Raw genomic sequence first — 14565 nt, 5'->3', positions numbered from 1 at the left:
CCCAATCTACATCATTTCTGCTTAGGGACCGAATTCCTTAACAAGACTCTGAAAGCGCAAGAAATAAAATCAAGATTCAACAAATGGGATAGAATCAAACCAAAAAGCCCAGCAAAGGAAACAATCAAGAGCCTGAAGAGAGAGCCTACATAATGGGAGAAAATCTTTGCTACCTGCGCCTCAGATAGAGCATTGATCTCCAGAATATATAAAGAACTCAAAAACCTTAACACACACACACACACACACACACACAGAATAAACAAGCAAATAAATAAATAAATAACCCAATCAATGAATGGGCAAAGGAAGTGAACAGATACTTCACAGAAAAAGAAATATAATATAATGAGTCAACAAATATTTGAAAAAATATGGCTAGCAATTAGAGAAATGCAAATTGAAACTACACTGAGATTTCATCTCACTCTAGTCAGAATGGCAATTATCAGGAATACAAGCAACAATACATGTTAGCGAGTATGTGGGACGAAAGGTATACTCCTACATTGCTGGTGGGACTGAACATATTATTTTTTAATAATGTACTTAGGAAATGAACTCGAAATACTTTCTTGATGGTGTAAGTCTAACCTAGTAAAACAAACATTCAGGAAACTCTGTATTAAAATATATAAGTTCTATTATAAAAATTCATTCTCTGGTCTGCTGGATAATTCTCCTGACAGGAAAATACACTACATCTCAGACATATTAGCAAGAACCAAGATGTCTCTCAAGATATTTGCTCGCTCATCTGGAAAAGAACATTGTAAAATGAATTTTTAGGGAGCAAGAAAATACTGTTATATTTAAGATATTATAACATTAGCAAAGACAACATGTGGAAAAAACTCTTAAGTGTTTTTTGACCGGACATAAAATTAGCTGGGAGTTCTTAAGAATACACAAATCTAGGCAAAACCTTTGAAGAGTGGAACTCTGGAAAGCAAGACCACCAAAAATCATAAGACATGCCAAAAATGAATAAAAAGCACTGTCAGAGACATAGCTATCATCAGAATCAGACGCATGTTTGACAGAGATGTTGGCATTATTAGACTATAAATTTGAAATAACCATGATTCATAACTTTGGTAGTGTCCTTTGCATTACTATATAAGAATGTTTGTGGCCCTCTGTATCCATAGGTTCCACATCCATGGATTCAACAAACTGCGGATAAAAAACATTAGGAAAATAAAATAATAAAATTTTCTCTATACTGAAAGTTACAGGCAATTTTTTCTTGTCACTATTTCCTTAACAATGTTGTATAACAATTATCTACATAATATTTGCATTGTATTAGGTATTTTAAACAATCTGAACAAAGCATAAGGGTGGATGTGTATAGGTTATATGTAATTATGCCATTTAACATAAGAGATCTGAGCATCCCTGACAGAGCCTGGAACCAATTCTCTACATATAGCAAAGAATAACTGGAACAGATATGGGTCAGTTATTAGAAATATATCAACTCTTAGGAGGCTGAAAAATCTAAGGACGCGGTGCTGGCAGCCTCAGTGTCCCTTCTTCCAAGACAGCACCTCTCATGCTCTGTCCTTTGCATGACTCCTCACCTGGTAAAGGTTGGAAGGTCCAAAGGTAAGAGCATGGGCGCCAGATCCCTTTTATTAATGTATAAAACCCACTTATGGGAGGGAAGCCCTCAGGGCCTAAATCACTTCTTAAAGATCACATCTCTTAGTACTGTTAAAATGCAATTAAACTTCAGATGAGTTCGGAGGGGACAAACATTCACAAAACAACATACGTTAAAGAAAAATTCAGACAACACGTAAGTCCAGATGAGTAATATAAGCAATGAAGTGAAAGAAACTCTCATAGTCAAAAGTAATACTAGACATCTAAAAGCAGACAAACAGTGATGAAGATGAAGAATGCTATAAGTAGGCTCATTGGTAGAATTGATATGGCTATTAAAGAATCTGTTACTTGAAGATGAGCCAACAGAAACTTTCTAAAGTGATATACAAAGACAACAAATAAATAAAATTTAAAAATAAAAAGAATGACATAAAAATACAAAATGTTTATGAACTAAGGAGTAATATTAACAGTTATAATACACATGCAAACAGAATATATGAGAAAGTGGCACAGAAAAATATTTAAAGAAAGAATAGTTAAGAACTGTTTTTAAAAGTGTGTGTGTGTGTATGTGTGTGTGTGTATTGACAAATACCAAATCACAAGTCTAAGAAACTCACAGAATAAACATAAATACCAAAAAAATACAAGCCATATGACATTAAACTACAGAAAAACAAAAGACAGAATGATAATCTTGGAGAAGGCTTGTAAATTCTTATCATGAAAGCTGAAAACACAGTGAAAATTTTTTAAGTATTTACAAAGAAAGAAGAGAAAAATAATTAAAACTTGCCAACCTAGAACTCCACTCAACAAAAATAACCTTAAAAAATGAAGGAGATATAAAGACCTCAATTAAGGAAATCCATTACCATGAAATATAACCCAGAGAGAGAGAGAGAAATAATATACTTTAGTTTGAAGAGAAATGATACTGTCAGAAGTTTCTATCTGCAGTAAGAAAGAATACTAAGGAAGAAAATAAGATGCATAAATGTAGGTAAAATATTTCCAGTGCTTCTCTTTTAATTTACCTAAAGAACTTTAAAGCAATAACAGTAATAGTGTGCTTGAATTTTTCAGCATAAAAATAAGTGAAGTACCAAACAGCCATTTCATAAGGAAGGGGGATAAAAATTTGGAATCTCTTTTTTATAGATGCACTACATGTGAAGTGATAGTGTTATTTGAAGGTGGACTTAGAAAAAAGATATATATTACAATATAGAGGAATAATATTAAAGTTTTTTTAAAAAAATACAAATGCTACATCAAGATAGGAGATAAACTGTGATCATTAAAAAAAAAAGAAAAGAAAGAAAATTCTTAATGAAATCCAAGGAGGACCAAAAGAAAAAGAAAACAAAATGAGGGGTATGGGTAAGAACACAAATCAAAAAACAAAGGCAGCAGAATATAGTTGAAAATATGGTCAAATTTAAACTACATCAGTAATCACTTTAAATGTGAATTTGTCTAAACACACCAATTAAAAGAAAGAGATTGTTTAATTTGATTCTTAAAAATCAAAACAAGCAAAAAATAACCAAAACCCAACTACATGCTATCTTCAGGAAACCAGCTCTAAATATTAAGGCTCAGCTAGGTTAAAAGTGAAGGAACATACCATGCTAATAGCAACCAAAGGAAAGTAGGAATAGCTATATTATATTAATTTCAGACAAAAAGAACTTGAGAACAAGTAAGTTGATTAAGGTTAAAGAGATATATTATATAATGATAAATGGTCAATTCTCCTTGAAGATTGAGCCATCTTAAATATGCATGTACCTAACAACAGTTCATGAAAATGCAATAAGCAAAAACTGACATAGCTTAAAGGTAAAACATAGAATTCATCATTTATATTTGTAGGCTTTAACAGTCTTTTCTCATTAATTAGTAGATCAAGTAAGCAGAAAATGGCAAAATATATAAGAGCTGAACACAGCCATCAACTTAATCTAATGGAAATTTATAGAAAATTCCATTAAATGATAATAGAATACATAATTGTATCAAGAGCACATGGAACATTTACCAAAATAGAACACTCTCTTAACTATAAAACATACATTAACACATTTCAAATAATAGAAACCAAAGCATAGTCCCAGTGCACACCCGATTCCAATAAGAAATAAATAACAGCACGATAACAATAAAATTCTTATACATTTAGATATTGGTCACACTTTTAAATCACCTATCAGGCAAATAAGTTACAACAGAAATTTAGAAATATTTTGAAATAAATAAAAATGGAAAGTCAGTTCATTAAAATGTGTGAGGAACAGCAAAATGAATGATTGGAAAGACGTGCATAGCATTAAATGCCTATGACTGAAAAAAGGCGAGATCTAAGCTTAATAATGTTACTGAGCTTCCACCTTTGGAAATCAGAAGAAGATGAGCAAACTAAAGAAGAAGATGAACAAACTAGAGAAGATGAGCAATCACAAGAAATGAAATAAAAAGCAGAACAGAAATCAATAAAATTGAAAATGATAACAAAAGATCAACAAATCAAAAAGTAGTTTCACTGAATATATCAACAGGTACAAATCTCTAGCCAACCTAATCAAACAAAAAAGAGTGAAAACAAGACATAAATTACCAGCATCAATCATAAAAGAGGGTCATCATGGGCATTAGAAGAATAACAAAGGAATTCATGGAACGTATGTCCATATGGCTGGCAGGAATACAACCACACCTATAATATAGTACCAAATTCCTTTTTTCCATACCTTACATGAATCATCCAGAGAGGGGAAACATAGATAATGAGAGATCTTGAAATTATATTGCTGTCACTTTGGAAAAGCATTTGGCAGTTTCTTACTCAGTAAAATATTTACTTACCATTCAATCCAGCAACCTTACACTGCTCTGTTCATATAAATAAATCCTGTATGCAATATTTACAGCAGCTTTACCCATAGTTTCAAGAACTGGACACAATCTATATACAATATGATTCCATTCATGTGATGTTCTGAGAAAGGCAAAATTATAAGAAAAGAATACATCAGTAGTTTCCAGGAACTTTGTAGTAGAAGTTGGGCTGTTCAGTATGAAGTGGTACAGGAGAATGTTGGTGCTGAGATATACTCCTTTATATCCTGATTGTGCTAGTAGCTACCTGAACATAGACATTTGTCAAACTGTAACATCAAAATGAGTGAATTATGCTGTATGGAAGTCTTAAAGTTTGAATTAAATAATAGAATCCAAGGTTACTCATTAACCAGAATTATCATGTCAGCTAAAATTTCAATGTATACAAAATGAAAACAACCACACCAAACATCCACAGCTAAACAGAATAATCATACACAGTTTGGCTGTATGTTAAAAACTTGAACATCCAGCCAGGTGTGGTGGCAAACACCTATAATCCCAAAGGCCTGGGAGGCTGAGTCAAGAGGATCTCAAGTTCAAACCAGCCTAAGTAAATTAGCGAAGACCTAAGAAACTCAGAGAGACCCTGTCTCTACATAAAATATAAAAAATGGCTGGGGATGTGGTTAAATCCCTAGTACCATAAACAAACAAACAAACAAAAACTTGAACATCCGGCTAAGAGATTCAGTCATGATACTCTAAAAATGTTTTAGTTGAATTAGCCCACATTTTTTCATCCAACCTCAAAAGAACTGTTTTAAGAGTCAATAAGTGATGGTTTTAAAGCATTGCAGCTGATAAATAGACAAGCTGTGGCTCTCCTCTGGTGTCCCTACTTGGTATTTGTCAACCACACCTGAAATACTGTACAAAATTCTTTATATATATATGAATCATCTTATATGAATCATCTGAAGAAGAGCAATTTAGAGAGTGAGAGATCTTGAAATTATATTGCAAGAAGGATGGATGATGAAATTGGTTACACATGGTCTGCAAAGATGAGAGTTTTAGGTGTGGGAGGAGGTCACAGAAGTTTTCGGGGATTTGAAAGTCTTTCTTACAAAAGAACCAGGTTTGTTCCACACGTTAGTGAACATCCATTGGTTGATGAAACAGAATGCATGCTGAGTGTCACAGATGTGATGAAAGGGATAGGGCATACTTGAGAACTGTTGAAATCTCTTCGAATCCTTCACAGTCATGGATTTGAATTTAAGCCCTCCGTTGATGATGTGCACTGCCCTAATAATAGTGAGCCCTGCTTCAAGGCAGTTTCAAAAAGCCTCAAAATCTAGTCTCAGATGGGAGGTGGGCCAATTGGGTTTTAAAATTGTTCTTAAGTTTACCAATTCATATTCTGTTTCTGCTACTTAATAACTGTGTGACCTACAGAAGTTACTCAACCTCTTTGAGCTCCAGTTTCCTTAGCTGAATGAAGTGAATAATGGTATTAATTTCAAAGGGTTATTTTGAATATTGAGATCATATATGTAAAACACTTAGAACAATGTCTGCCAAGTATTAAAAACTCCATAAATGAATAGTTTATAATCACCTGCTTTTCTTCACTATCTTTTCATCTTATAAAGCCTCTTTTACCTTTTCTTTGCCTTTACTTTTAAATATATTTTTTACACTATTATTCAGGTAGGAAGCTTCTTGAATTGCTATTGGGAATATAATAATGTTCCATGAATAATCACATTTGGCACAAGGACTCAGTTTATTATTCCATAATGTAAATCTACCTTCAGGTTATCATGTGATAAATAAGATGCAAGAATGAATCATGAGCAGTAGCTACCAGTAGTCCAAGTCCCACATGTATTCAAAGACAGGCCACATTTTTAAGGATTGGAAAAACTGTTGAAGTAGAATTTTCATACAACTTTGAAGAATTGGTCCACTTAGGTAAGAAAGAAGTTTCATTCCAAGGAAAAACAGCACACTTAAAAATTTTCAGCTTAAGATAAAATCCAAAGATTATGCCCTCAAGTCAGTGCTTTTCCTGGGTTCCTGGAGTTTACTGATTTGACACAATTCTCTTGAAAGCTAACCCATTCAGTGATTCTTTGAATCTTTGAAAAAGAAAGGGAAATTTTTCTCCCTAAATACTTCATAGATGCCAATGTTTACATCATTACTTTTGTCAGGGATGGATTTTGGTGATGGCAGGAAAGGTGCAGGAGAGTAAAACTGTTTCTAATATATACTTCATCCTCTTGTACACCCAACTGTTTTGCATGTCCTGCATTCTCCTAATGCTGCCTGCATCCCTGTTTTGCCACTGCTTTCACTCTCTCCATCATCAAAAATGATCATCCTGGGCTGGCAGTCTTTCTTGCCAACCCAAGCTTGGCTATCACCTTGGGTTAACTCATCCTGAGTGTGGAAGACCACCCAACAGCCTGGGCTCTAAACATCCTCACCACCTCATCTCCAGTGACCTCCTTTTCCCCATTACTTCATTCACTATTGACAGCAGACAAGCTATCTCACATTGACAGACCAGCCACATCCTCCCTAACCATCACTTACTCTCTCTCCACATTTCAGGTGTAATTACTTAGACTTTGGCTATCCTGAATCCATCTTTCCTCCTCCTTTCCTTCAACATCTGCCTCACACCTCCTTTTCTGACATCCTCCTAATAATCTTAGATTACATGGGTGATGCCCAGTCTCTCTTGACCTACTTTTCACTGCACTGAGGGGTTCCAAAGTCAACTAATAGAGCAGACAGATACAGAAATAAATGTCTCCTTAATACCCCAGTTATTTTCTATCAGTTATTCCAAACCTTGTCTACTCAGGCCACCTACTTGCTTATCTCCCTGTTACCAAAGACAAATCTACCTGTATTTCTAATCAAACTTAGAATCTACCCTTGTTTTGTTACAGTAGACACACCTCCCACCATCAACACTTACACTCCACTGGATGACATCTCGATGACTAAAAGGCACCTGAAACTCAATGTATCTAGAACTTACCTCATAGCCATCCTCTCCAGAACTGATTGTACTCCACACTTCTGTGTCTCTGAAATGGCTCCACTGTGGCTCCATTTAGTTACATCAACTATAAGCTTAGTGGCCATGCTTGTCATCTCTCTTTCTCTGCAATCTCCCATCATGTTCTGTCTACTTACTCTCTTGAATCTCTCTCCTCAAACTGGTCCCTTCTTTCCATCATCACCTTCATCTTGGTAACCTCATCAGCCACCATCTTCAACCTGAATAAAACAACAGTTTCTTAATCAGGAAAGTACTCCTTCAATCTGTCCTCTATATGGCAATTAAATTTATACAGGAGTAGCAGCCACTCTTAGGACATATAATGTTCCAACCACCACTAGCACAAACTTTGTGTTTACTGCTTCCCCCACCAAGAATGCTCTACCCATGGATTGGGAGGCTGAGGCAGGAAGATCACCAGTTCAAATCCAGCCTCAGCAACTTACTGAGGCCCTAAGCAACTTAGGAAGACCCTGTCTCTAAATAAAACATAAAAAGGGCTAGGGATGTTGTTCAGTGATTAAGCACCTCTGGGTTCAGTCCCAGGTACCAAGAAAAAAAAATCCTCTATTTTCTCAGAGTGACCTGCCCTGACTGGGTTTAAATCCATCTCCAATGTACCTTAAAGCATCATGTATCTCCTATCATACAAATAGTTGTACTATTTATGTATTTGTCATTAACTCATTTCTATCCAGTATATCACAAACTCCATGAAATTAGGATTATAGGGGTTTTTTTTTGTTGTTGTTGTTGTTTTTAACACTGGGTTAATCAGCTTTCCACTGCTGGAACAAAATATCAGAGAAAATCAACTTAAAAGAGGAAAGGTTTATTTTGCCTCACAGTCTCAGTGATTTTAGCCCATAGACAGCTGGCTCCATCACTTTTAGGCTTGTGGTAAGGCACAGCATCATGGCAGAGAGGCCCTGTGGTGGGTCAGAGCTCCCTGCCTCATGGCAGTCAGGAATCAGGGACAGAAAGGAAGGGTCCAGGGACAAAGTATATGCTCCAAAGGCATGCCCCCAGGGACTTAACTCTTGCAACTGGGCCCCTTTTCCTCAAGTTTCCACCAGTTCCCAATAGCACTACCAGCTGGGGACCAAGCATTCAACACAGGAGACTCTGGGGGACATTCCAGATCCAAACTATAGCACATAGTATTTGCTATGTTGAATAAAAAAATATTTCTTGGCTCTTTATAGAAGAGTGGTTTTGAGGCATTTGAACCTCTGTAGCATTCTGACCACAAGGTAAAAGTATTGATCTCTCATTTGTGTACTTCTTCCATATTATATAGCATCTCCACATCAAATTTTAGTTATCAGTCATTACCTCTCCAGCTCAGCCAGTGAGTTATTACTTTACATATGAAGACTACTCTATTTATTTGCGTACCCTTTCACCAAAGAGCTTTTGCACCATAGACAGCCCTCAGCACAAGCTAATCCGGGCAACCTCAAAGGCTAGGAAAGACTGGCTTAAACCATACAGGGGCTTGGATTGACATGTTTTGGGAACAGCACCTAAGACACAGATTTACACAAAATAGCCTTAGTCATTAAAGGGGGTTTCAGGCCACATTCCCCAACTCAAATAAATAGAAAAACCATAACTCCAGCTTAATAAGCTGTGTTGACTTATCCTTTCCAAATGTATCCGTGTTCATTCTGCTTTACTTTCCACCTGAGCACTTGCCTTAGACATGGCAACACACACTTTTCAGATAAATGTCAAGTATCACTTCAGCTGCACAACCTAAAATTAAGAGAGAGAGAGAGAGAGAGAGAGAGAGAGAGCGCCTAAGTCTTTGAAAATGCAGAAAGTCAGAAAAAAGTCCTATCTATGAATTTCTGTGTTTCTACAAGGTTTTCTAGATAACCAGCTCAGAAAGAACTTGGCTAGAGAAACAACTTTTACCTCAGTGCTGGAAATAAAATTAGAACCACGACCGTTACAGTTCAGGAGTGAAAAAAAATACGATATTTTACAGTATGAAGCCCTAGCAAGCCTGGGCTTCAACTGGGACTGTCCATTGGCTTAGTTCTGCACCTGCTAAGTTTTTCTCTCATCTGGAAAACAGAGATACCACTAAAGTCACAAGGTTGTGATGGAGGGTAAAGAAATCATATATGTGAGGCCTTTAGAATACCACCTGCCACATTACAAGAGTTGACAAATCTTACTACTTAAAAAAAAAAAAACAGTGCTACCCTGAGATTCTCTGAGTATCACCTGTTAAGAAAGAATACCAAGACAGTGCTGAAACAAAGAATTGGGAGGAAGGTTCTGGGCCTGGTCATCACATTACAAACCCTCCCGGTGCAAAATAGCTGCGCTGTTTGTTTGGCCGTCGATGGGACGATAAGCGGCGGCAGGATGTGTTAATTTCTTGTTAAGCTCGTGTGGATGTGCGCGGGGCGAACAATAGGCTCCGAGGGGAAGACTGCGCCCGCCCGGGCCCCCACCGGCGCCCCGTTTCCGGGCTTTCGGCCGCACACATCCCCCCTTTGTTTTCCCGGCCCGGCCGCGCGTGTCGCCACCGCGGCCACCCNNNGCCCGGGATCGCGGAAGCGCCGCCGCCCGCCGCACTCGGGGAAGGCCTGCGCGCCGCGATAAGGGCCGCCCGGCCCATTGTGTGCGCGCCCGCGGCCGCCCAGTGAAAGTCCCGGCCCGCGGGATGCGCCGCCCGCCGCACCTGGAAGCCGCCGCCCGCGGGGACACGGGCCATTGTGCTCCCCATTCCCGGCCGCGCGCCCAGCCAACCCGGAAGGGCGGAGGGGGCGCCCCTTGGTGTCACCCGCCAAGGAGCTGCAAAAGGGACGCTTGAAAGAGCTTTGTTTAACAGATTGCAACTCCAGCGATTTGCCGAGGAAAATGCCCCTGGCCTTGGGCCAGGGTAGAACCTGTCAGGTCCTGCGAGAGTCAAGGCCACTTGGGTTTATGAGCCTCCGGTTAAAAAAAAAAAAAGAAACTCTGAAACAAAACATTTTCGTTGAATGTATACACACGAATTAATGAGTTTAATATATACAGGTACAAAGCAGCATCAATATAATTGTGCCATTTACAAGATAATTACAGGATTTCAAAAGATAGCAACCCCCCCCCCCAGCCCCATCATTTAAAGCCCTTGTGATTGTAAATGAGACCTGCGTTGTAAGTTGTGTAATAGATTTTGGCTTCTTTATGGATGGCAGGCCAGAGCCAAGGGACTCTAATCCTTCTACTCCCATCCTGTGCCCCAGGTCAGAGCCAAGAAGGTCTGTTAACTCTTGCCTTCTCCAGTAAGGAATATTTGCAGCCCATTCTCTTCCCTGGTGGCTTCTCTGTGTATCCTTCTAAGAAACCCACAGGGATGTTCCCTGATCATTTAGCACAGAGTAGGGAAATAGCATAGAAAAGAACATCCTGTTCATTCATAAATCTGTTACTGTATGTACAGAACCATAGATTGTACAGTGTTTATTTCAAATCGCGTGTCTGTGTTTGACTACGTTTAGTGCTCTAAATGAGCGTCTCAAAACTACATTAAAGGTCCCTTGGGGGGGCGGGGAATGCTTTTCAATGGAAAAATATGCATTATCTATATCACATTCTTCCCAGCTGCCATTTCTAGGACTGCTCACATAGTCTTTGAGCCGTTGGGTAACTCTCTGTAAATTGTAGGTAACTGCAGTTTAAATTCTGTCCTATCTAGTGAAGATTTAGTTGAACAATAGTACTTCCCTGTGGGGGGTGAGGGGGACCAGTTTTGTCACCATTTGCAGTTGGTCTCAACATTCTTTGATACATTTGTGTCTCTTGGTGTCCATTCCACAGAGCTTGAGCTCTTTAAAACTTTTCCTTTGAACTGGTTGCAATGTCCATCTGGTTCCTTAATACTGTAAGAATAAAATAAGTTCTTTATGTCTCATAATTTGTATGCAAGCTATGATTTTACTTCTTTCTGAGAGAATTATCTTTAAACAAACCTCTCAATTAAGAATATTCCAAATCAAAAGGAAACTAGAAAAAAAAAGTCAGGAAAAAGATTTAGTGACAGCTTTAGTTCTTCATCAGATGCAGGACATAAATTCATTCCTATGTTCATTACATATAAGGAGCTTTTTAAAATAGAGGCTAATGTGAAGCAATTATTGTCTCTATGAATTATTTTTATTAAGTAGTGAAGAAATTGAGGGGAGATTATTACTACCGGAAGATCTCTAAGTCCTGGATGTTACTACTTATTTATTGTGGCCCAACCAAGGTGCTTAATCTTCCTTATCTATAAAATGGGACCACTAATGTCTACCTCTCAGGGTTGTTCAAGGAGTATATGAAATACCTTTCTTGAACCTCCCTCTACCTCACCAGCTGTTCAGGAAATATTGATTGATGTTTTGTTCCATTTTGTTTCTTATTTAGGATAATAGCAAGATGCACAAAATATTCAAACTGAGGAACTATCCACATATAGTGTAGAAAGGACTTAAAGGCAGACCTAAATATAACTTTCAGGTCCAGTACTTACCTCTGTGACCTTTAATAAATACAATCATATCTCTGAACCACTTCTTCTTGATTTGAATATAAATATTAAAATGTGTACCTGAGGAAAAAATTGTGGGAAGCAAAAGCAATAGATATGAAGTTCAGCTTGAAGCAGTATGTGCAGAAAGGATACATTCAGTAAAAAGCTCTTATTAATAAGGCCTACCAGAATAATTAAATTCAACCTCTAAATTATGACCACACTTCTTGATTTGAGGTATGTTATGATTTGGATACGAGGTGATCCCCAAATGCTCATGTGTGAAACAATGCAAGAAGTTTCAGAGGAGAAATTATTGGATTGTGAGAGACTTAACCCAATCAGTGAATTAATCCCCGGCAGTAACTAGAGTGGTAACTAGATGCAGGTGGTGTGTAGCTGGAGGAAGTGGTTAATTGGAGGCGTGGCTCTGGGGTATATATTTTGTTTCTCGAGCTGGACTCTCTCTCCCTCTGCCAGTTCTTGACCACCATGATGTGAGCTGCTTCCCTCTGCCACACACTCTGCCATGATGTTCTGCCTCACCTGAAGCCAGGAGGAATGGAGCCAGCCTTCTCTGGACTAAGACCTCTGAAACAGTGAGCCCTCAAATACCCGCCCCCCACCCAGGGTTGTGCTGGTCAGATCCTTTAGTCACAGCAACAAAAAAGCTAACTAAAGCAGGGTAACATATTTCATAGACAATCATACCTGAATGGTAAAATTCCTTCAAATTAAAGAAACCAAGATTAATCAAAATTCCTTCTGACTTCGACATTCTCTCCTTGAAGTGGCTACAGACTATAGGAAGGAACCAACCCTAAACACAAACATGCCATGTCTGTTTCTAAAGAGAGGAAGATGTTTAGTTGTCATCTGTAGCCAGGACCACCTCTGGGGCTTAAGGAAATAGAAGCTTCAGGAAGGGTCTAGAGGAATCCACATCCTCAAGTACTTTCTTAAGGTAGTGCTCTAACATTGGAATGGGGGGAAGAGTGGAAGAAACAAACTGTAAAACAACATGTAAGAGACAAGTCAAATCAAGGTGGCCATAGTTATATAAGAAACTGAAGTGTGACCTCACCTCTCTACACCTGCCCCCAAATAAAGACATAACTGTCTAGTCTAAATGTGACACCAGTTCCATAGACGGATGTGCATTAAGATATGGCAAATTGGCCAATGTGATTCTGTTTCTAAAATTCAGATTGGGAATAAAAAATGTTAAGTAATCAATTATACAAAATAATAAAACTCAAACACACACACACACACACACACAAAAAAAAAACCAATAATAGGCAGATATGGACACATTGAAGAGTCAGAACAAAACCAAGTTTGAAGGTAACTGGAACAATGAGTAAGTGGGAGTGGGAATGGAGAAAAGTTAACTACAGCCAAGACAATGAATAGGCCACAGGGTTACTTGGCAGAGATTACTGGCCTGATGCCTCCTTTTCCACAACAGGTAGTCAGTCTTGGAAGCAGCTGCCCAGGAAGAATCACTGTTTCCCAGTCCTAATTGCATCCACAGAAATTGTGATATTGTGTGGGGTAAGGTGTTTTACATAGAGGAGTGCCTCTTTCTTTCTTTCCTTTTTTATTTTTAATTTTTGATTTGTAGTCCTGGGGATTGAACCTATGACGCTCTACCTCTGAGCTACATCCTTAACATTCTTAGCCCTTTTTCTTTTTTGTTTTCAGAGAGAGGCTCACTAGATTATCTAAACTGGCCTTGAACTTGGGATGCTCATGGCTCAGATTCCTCAGTAGTTGGAATTACAAAAGTGCATCATTGCACCTCACTCTCCTTCTATTTACACACAGACTTGACACAGCAAACCTCACAAACACAAGGGACTAAAGAACCATGACATGGAAGGAGTCTGGCTCCCTGAATCATTGTGGGAGAAAAGTTGATCTCTTACATAGATACCTACATTGGACCATTTCTTGAATAAAAAGCAAACTTTTATTGTATTAAGGCACTCTAACTTATATAAAGAATAGAGGGATGGAGTTGTGTCTCAGCAGGAGAGCACTTGCCTAGCATGTGTGAGGCACTGGGTTTGATCTTTGGCACCTCATTAAAAAATAATAATAATAAATAAATAAATAGAGTTATATAAAAAAGAATAGAATGGTCTAGAATAAGACATCATCTATTAATGTGACAACAGGCATGGTCACAGTCCATGCTATGGACTAAGCAGATGACTAGATAAGCCTAACAAAGAGTCACGCGCACTCCAAAGACTCTTTGCACCAGGTTCTAGTCCACAGGTAGCCCTGAAATACATCTTTACTCACTTAAGGTGACATGACACAGGCATCTCTGACCTTTATATCACATAGGAAAAAAGAGATAAATACATCCACAGAGACACATATATGTGCATCTATATGCATAATTTATATATTTACAAGATACCTTCCTTATCTTTTATATATATATATATATATATATATATATATATATATATATACTTTTTAAATTTTT

Source organism: Marmota marmota, unplaced genomic scaffold (assembly GCF_001458135.2).
Source record: "Marmota marmota marmota unplaced genomic scaffold, marMar, whole genome shotgun sequence".
NCBI classification, from domain to species: domain Eukaryota; kingdom Metazoa; phylum Chordata; class Mammalia; order Rodentia; family Sciuridae; genus Marmota; species Marmota marmota.
Note: the sequence above shows the minus strand (reverse complement) of the source record.